Below are 7,500 nucleotides of genomic sequence, written 5' to 3'. Positions count from 1 at the left end.
ATTCAGAGCCGCCGCGGCTCGAAAGTGTCAACCTGTTTTAAAAGTCATCGCTATGCCGGCACAGGTGACTTTCAAGTTAAAGAGTTCTCTTTATTGGCTTTCAAAAAAATCTGCAAAGTGTCACAGAGATTTTGAGAAACTCTTTTTTTTCTTTATATTATTATAATATAATATAATGTGTATATGTTTTCGAAAAGCATCCACCAGCAATCCATGGTGAGCCTCTCTCTGCTGGCAAGCTCCTCCTGCCTGAGCCCGACGCTGTCGAGGCTCAACACGATTTCAGACTGACAAAGAGTTCGAAAATTGCCGCCTGATGTAGCTTTAAATGCTGACAGGTGACTTCCGAGTGCTCTTGTAAAGGTCTCCGCTTTGAAATTGAGAGCCTTTTGCCAAGTGTCACTTTTTCAGGCACTCTTAAAGTGCACCTGGGCTGTCAGAGAAAGCTCTGAAAATCGTGTTCTCGAAAATCTCCGGGTACCCGACCAATCCCTAGGTGCCCGAATGACAAGTGTCAATTCGGCAGGACGGCCTCCCACCTCCGGCCGCAGATGCGTCACTAAATCCCCGCAACGGGGGCTTTCTCATTTCGGCATAGGGGCTTCCGCGGCCAACTCATTAACCTGTGCTCGGACTTTTTGTGCCACAAGTGCAAGGGACCGTTTGCCGGCAGCTACTCGCACCCCCCCGCCCAGGGGGGGAATCCTCTGACCGGAGATCCGAAACGCCGGCCGAATCCATCCCCGTCGGACTTCCGAAGGGGTTCCCTCGACCGACTGACTTCCGAACTCCTTTCTGGGCTTAAACGGGTGGAATTCGGACCCTCTCGCAAGGGAGCCGAAGCCCGCCAGCCCCGGGAGGCCTCGGGGCCGCCGTTTTCAAGCCCGACCAAAAAACCCGAAAAATGGGGAAAAATGGGAAAAATTCCCACTCCCAAAAGGCTTAAAAGTCGGTTGGGCGGCAGCCCGGGTCGGTCTCTGCAGACCTGGAGGCGCTGGACACAAGTCTGGTAAACAGGCTAAGTCTCGACATGCCACCTCTTACTATCCTGCAGGTACCCCGCCAATCCCCCCGGAACCGGCTGGCAATTGGCGAATCAGCGGGACGAATTTGAATTCGTGACCGACTTTCTGACACCGAATCGCCGCAAACGCGTTTCGATTTTTCGGCTTCGGTACCTCCCATCAGACTTTGACTGGCCATATCTCCGGACTCACGTGTCGCAGCCGGGACCTTCAGGCACCGTTCGACGCGTCTACCCCTGCCCCGTCGAATGGCGCCCCTCGCGGTGTGGTCCGATTTCCGCATTTTGGTCAGATTTGCCTCCAAAATTTTCAGATTGAGTTGACGAATGCCCACTACGGGGTAACCTCTTGCCCTTTCGGACCTGGTCCCTGTGACTTAATTTCCGCCTTTTGCTCAATCGTTTCCCCATTTATAATTAATTTTAAAAATCTGGTTACTCAGTTCTGGTTTACCAGTTCCCTCTTCGGACTTAGTTTTTGGTTAATCATTTCCGGTTCACCAGTTCCCGTTTTGGACTTAGTCTCTGCGGGCCGTTTCTCATCTTTTGGTTCATCAGTTCCCCTCTTTTAATAATTTTTTGGCTGCTTTCGTTTGATCATTTCCCTGCCTTCTGGGTAACTTTTCCACCTTAGGACTTCATCGCCGCACATTGTTTTCGACTTCTGGTTGATCATTTCACCCCTTTTAATCATTTTTGTAACTTTTGGTTAACCATTTCACCCAGCTTCTGGTTAACCATTTCCCCTTTGGGACTTAGTCTGTGAGCATTCTTTTGGGATTCTGGTTAACCATTTGCCAATTTTTAAAAAATGTTGCCACTTTTGTTTAATGCTTTCTGGTCAACCTTTCCCTCTTTCAGACTTCACCGCGGCACATTGCTTCAGCCTCCTGGTTAATCATTTCACCCCTTTTAATCATTTTTGCAACTTTTGGTTAACCATTTCCCCCAGCTTCTGGTTAACCATTTCCCCTTTGGGACTTGGTCTCTGAGCATTCTTTTGGGATTCTGGTTAACCATTTGCCACTTTTTAAAAAATGTTGCCGCTTTTGTTTAATGCTTTCCCTGCTTTCTGGTCAACCTTTTCCCCTTTAGGACTTCACCGCGGCACATTGCTTTAGCCTCCTGGTTAATCATTTCACCCCTTTTAATCATTTTTGCAACTTTTGGTTAACCATTTCCCCCAGCTTCTGGTTAACCATTTCCCCTTTGGGACTTAGTCTCTGAGCATTCTTTTGGGATTCTGGTTAACCATTTGCCAATTATTTTAAAATGTTGCCACTTTTGTTTAATGCTTTCTGGTCAACCTTTCCCTCTTTCAGACTTCACCGCGGCACATTGCTTTAGCCTCCTGGTTAATCATTTCACCCCTTTTAATCATTTTTGCAACTTTTGGTTAACCATTTCCCCCAGCTTCTGGTTAACCATTTCCCCTTTGGGACTTAGTCTCTGAGCATTCTTTTGGGATTCTGGTTAATCATTTGCCACTTTTTTAAAAATGTTGCCGCTTTTGTTTAATGCTTTCCCTGCTTTGTGGTCAACCTTTTCCCCTTTAGGACTTCACCGCGGCACATTGCTTCAGCCTCCTGGTTAATCATTTCACCCCTTTTAATCATTTTTGCAACTTTTGGTTAACCATTTCCCCCTGCTTCTGGTTAACCATTTCCCCTTTGGGACTTAGTCTCTGAGCATTCTTTTGGGATTCTGGTTAATCATTTGCCAATTTTTAAAAAATGTTGCCGCTTTTGTTTAATGCTTTCCCTGCTTTGTGGTCAACCTTTTCCCCTTTAGGACTTCACCGCGGCACATTGCTTCAGCCTCCTGGTTAATCATTTCACCCCTTTTAATCATTTTTGCAACTTTTGGTTAACCATTTCCCCCAGCTTCTGGTTAACCATTTCCCCTTTGGGACTTAGTCTCTGAGCATTCTTTTGGGATTCTGGTTAACCATTTGCCACTTTTTAAAAAATGTTGCCGCTTTTGTTTAATCGTTTCCCTGCTTTCTGGTCAACCTTTTCCCCTTTCAGACTTCATCGCCGAGCATTGTTGTCGACTTCTGGTTAATCATTTTTCCCCTTTAAATCTTTTTTTGCCACTTTTGGTTAACCATTTCACCCAGCTTCTGGTTAACCATTTGCCCCATTATACTGAATTTTTCCGCTTTGGTTTAATCATTTCCCTGCTTTCTTGTCAACCTTTTACCCTTTAGGACTTCACCGCGGCACATTGCTTCAGCCTCCTGGTTAATCATTTCTCCCCTTTTAATCCTTTTTCCCACTTTTGGTTCACCAGTTCACCCAGCTTCTGGTTCACCATTTCCCCTTTGGGACTTAAGTCTCTGAGCATTCTTTTGGGATTCTGGTTAACCATTTGCCACTTTTTAAAAAATGTTGCCGCTTTTGTTTAATGCTTTCCCTGCTTTCTGGTCAACCTTTTCCCCTTTAGGACTTCACCGCGGCACATTGCTTTAGCCTCCTGGTTAATCATTTCACCCCTTTTAATCCTTTTTCCCACTTTGGGTTGGACAGTTCACCCAGCTACTGGTTAACCATTTCCCCTTTGGGACTTAAGTCTCTGAGCATTCTTTTGTGATTCTGGTTCACCATTTGTCCCTTTTTAAAAGATATTGCTGCTTTTGATTAAACCTTTCCCTGCTTTGCGGTCGACCTATTCCTCTTTCAGACTTCATCGCCGCACCTTGTTTTCGACATCTGGTTCAACATTTCTCCCCTTTTAATCCTTTTTCCCACTTTTGGTTAAGCAGTTCACCCAGCTTCTGGTTCACCATTTGCCCCTTTTTACTGAATTTTTCTGCTTTTGTTTAATCATTTCCCTGCTTTGCGGTCGACCTATTCCTCTTTCAGACTTCATCGCCGCGCATTGTTTTCGACATCTGGTTAAACATTTCTCCCCTTTTAATCCTTTTTCCCACTTTTGGTTAAGCAGTTCACCCAACTTCTGGTTAACCATTTGCCCCTTCTTACTGAATTTTTCCGCTTTTGTTTAATCATTTCCCTGCTTTATGGTCAACCTTTTCCCCTTTAGGACTTCGCCGCCGCACTTTGCTTTCGCCTTCTGGTTAATCATTTCACAACATTTTAATCCTTTTTCCCACTTTTGGTTAAACAGTTCACCCAGCTTCTGGTTAACCATTTGCCCCTTTGGGACTTAAGTCTCTGAGCATTCTTTTGGGATTCTGGTTCACCATTTGTCCCTTTTTAAAAGATATTGCTGCTTCTGTTTAATCCTTTCCCTGCTTTGCGGTCAACCTTTTCCTCTTTCAGACTTCATCGCCGCGCATTGTTTTCGACATCTGGTTCAACATTTCTCCCCTTTTAATCCTCTTTCCCACTTTTGGTTAAGCAGTTCACCCAACTTCTGGTTCACCACTTGCCCCTTTTTACTGAATTTTTCTGCTTTGGTTTAATCATTTCCCTGCTTTATGGTCAACCTTTTCCCCTTTAGGACTTTGACGCGGCACATTGCTTTCGCCTTCTGGTTAATCATTTCACCCCTTTTAATCCTTTTTCCCACTTTTGGTTAAACAGTTCACCCAGCTACTGGTTAACCATTTCCCCTTTGGCACTTAAGTCTCTGAGCATTCTTTTGGGATTCTGGTAAACCATTTGTCCCTTTTTAAAAAATGCTGCTGCTTTTGTTTAATGCTTGCCCTGCTTTGCGGTCGATCATTTCACCCCTTTTAATCCATTTTTGCCACTTTGGGTTAAACAGTTCACACAACTTCTGGTTCACCATTTCACATTTCGGAACTTTTATTCCCACCATTACTTTGGGCTTCTGGTTCATCATTTCACGCTGTTTTACAAATCTTTGCCGCTTCACTTTTAATCCACAAACCGTGGCTCGCTTTCGGGTGGGGGGGGGGTAGCGGGTTTGGGCCGGGCACTCGACATCCCGGTGTGCGACCGGGTTCGTTCTGGTACCGCTCGGTGCCCCTCGTCCTGCTCTTGCCGCGGAAGCAAACCAGACGACCGTCGGTCTCACGCCCGAGGGGAGAGGAGGCGGAAAGCGGTTTGCAGCCTTTCGCTGTACCTCCGGCGGGCAGCGCCGCACCTCCGAGTGCTCGGTACCGTTCGCTGCGCCTCGTCCGGCCGCACGCAGCGAGCCAAACCCGGAGGAAATCGGCCTGTGCCTTCTCGAGATATGGGCCTCCGGGTGGGACGGACAAACCGGGGCCCCGAGCTCGCTTTCGGCGGCCCGGCACTCGACTTCCCGGTGTCCGAACGTGATCCTTCCGGTACCCTTCGGTGCCCCTTGCCCGACTCCAGCTCCCGTGCTGAAGCGGAGTCGGTCGGCCTGACGGCCGCCGAGTTAGCCAGCGGAAAGCGGTGCGCAGCCTTTCGCTTGCAGCTCCGGCGGGCAGCGCCGCACCTCCGGCTGCTCAGTGCCGTCCGCTGCTCCCCTTCCGGCTGCACGCAGCGAACCATACCCGGAGGAAATCGGCCTCGGCCTTCCGGAGATATGGGCCTGCGAGTGGGACCAATAAATCGGTGCACATTTCCGGCTCGGTTTCCGGCCTCGGCACTATCAGTTCACGCCGTCCGACCGACGTCGTTCTGGCACGGTTCCGTTGCTCCTTGATCCGGTCCAGCCACGGTAATCAGCCGAAGATGGTGGGGGGGGGACACATTGCCCGCCGAGTTAGCCGGAGGAAATCGGCCTCGGACTTCCTCAGATATCAGCCTCCGGGTGGGACAGACAAACCGGGGACCCGAGCACGCTTTCGGCGGCCCGCTGGTCGACTTCCCGGTGTGCGACCGGGTTCGTTCCGGTACCGTTCGCTGCCCCTCGTCCTGCTCTAGCCGCGGAGACAAACCCGACGACCGTCGGTCTCACGCCCGCGGAGGGAGGTGGCGGAAAGTGGTTTGCAGCCTTTCGCTGTACCTCCGGCGGGCAGCGCCCGACCTCCGAGTGCTCGGTACCGTCCGCTGCGCCTGGTCCTGCCGCACACAACGAGCCATACCCGGTGGAAATCGGCCTGTGCCTTCCAGAGATATGGGCCTCCGGGTGGGACGGACAAACCGGGGCCCCGTGCTCGCTTTCGGCGGCCCGCTAGTCGACTTCCCGGTGTGCGACCGGGTTCCTTCCGGTACCGTTCGCTGCCCCTCGTCCTGCTCTAGCCGCGGAAACAAACCCGACGACCGTCGGTCTCACGCCCGCGGAGGGAGGCGGCGGAAAGTGGTTTGCAGCCTTTCGCTGTACCTCCGGCGGGCAGCGCCCGACCTCCGAGTGCTCGGTACCGTCCGCTGCGCCTGGTCCGGCCGCACGCAACGAGCCATACCCGGAGGAAATCGGCCTGTGCCTTCCGGAGATATGGGCCTCCGGGTGGGACGGACAAACCGGGGCCCCGAGCGGTGGCACCCTGCTCGCTTTCGGCGGCCCGGCACTCGACTTCCCGGTGTGCGAACGTCATCGTTCCGGTACCCTTCGGTGCCCCTTGCCCCACTCTAGCTCCGGTGCTAAAGCGGAGTCGGTCGGTCTCACGGACGCCGAGTTAGCAGGCGGAAAGGGGTGCGCAGCCTTTCGCTGTCACTCCGGCGGGCAGCACCGCACCTCCGAGTGCTCGGTACCGAACGCTGCGCCTCCTCCTGCCGCACGCAACGAGCCATACCCGGAGGAAATCGGCCTCGGCGTTCCGGAGTTATCCGCCTCCGAGTGGGCCTGACCAAGCGGGGTGAACTGGAAATCATTAACCAACGTACTTCCATGTTTTCACCCGCAGAGGGCAGCACTCTCTTCTCCGTTTTAAACTGGGCCGACCCGGCTCCGTTTCGAGACCCGGCACTCGACTTCCCGGTGTGCGACCGGGTTCGTTCCGGTACCGTTCGCTGCCCCTCGTCCTGCTCTAGCCGCGGAACTAAACCCGACGACCGTCGGTCTCACGCCCGCGGAGGGAGGCGGCGGAAAGTGGTTTGCAGCCTTTCGCTGTACCTCCGGCGGGCAGCGCCCGACCTCCGAGTGCTCGGTACCGTCCGCTGCGCCTGGTCCGGCCGCACACAACGAGCCATACCCGGAGGAAATCGGCCTGTGCCTTCCGGAGATATGGGCCTCCGGGTGGGACGGACAAACCGGGGCCCCGAGCGGTGGCACCCTGCTCGCTTTCGGCGGCCCGGCACTCGACTTCCCGGTGTGCGAACGTCATCGTTCCGGTACCCTTCGGTGCCCCTTGCCCCACTCTAGCTCCGGTGCTAAAGCGGAGTCGGTCGGTCTCACGGACGCCGAGTTAGCAGGCGGAAAGGGGTGCGCAGCCTTTCGCTGTCACTCCGGCGGGCAGCACCGCACCTCCGAGTGCTCGGTACCGAACGCTGCGCCTCCTCCTGCCGCACGCAACGAGCCATACCCGGAGGAAATCGGCCTCGGCGTTCCGGAGTTATCCGCCTCCGAGTGGGCCTGACCAAGCGGGGTGAACTGGAAATCATTAACCAACGTACTTCCATGTTTTCACCCGCAGAGGG

This window comes from Heptranchias perlo, unplaced genomic scaffold, assembly GCF_035084215.1.
Source record: "Heptranchias perlo isolate sHepPer1 unplaced genomic scaffold, sHepPer1.hap1 HAP1_SCAFFOLD_632, whole genome shotgun sequence".
In the NCBI taxonomy this organism is placed as follows: Eukaryota; Metazoa; Chordata; class Chondrichthyes; order Hexanchiformes; family Hexanchidae; genus Heptranchias; species Heptranchias perlo.
This window is presented reverse-complemented; position numbering follows the sequence as displayed.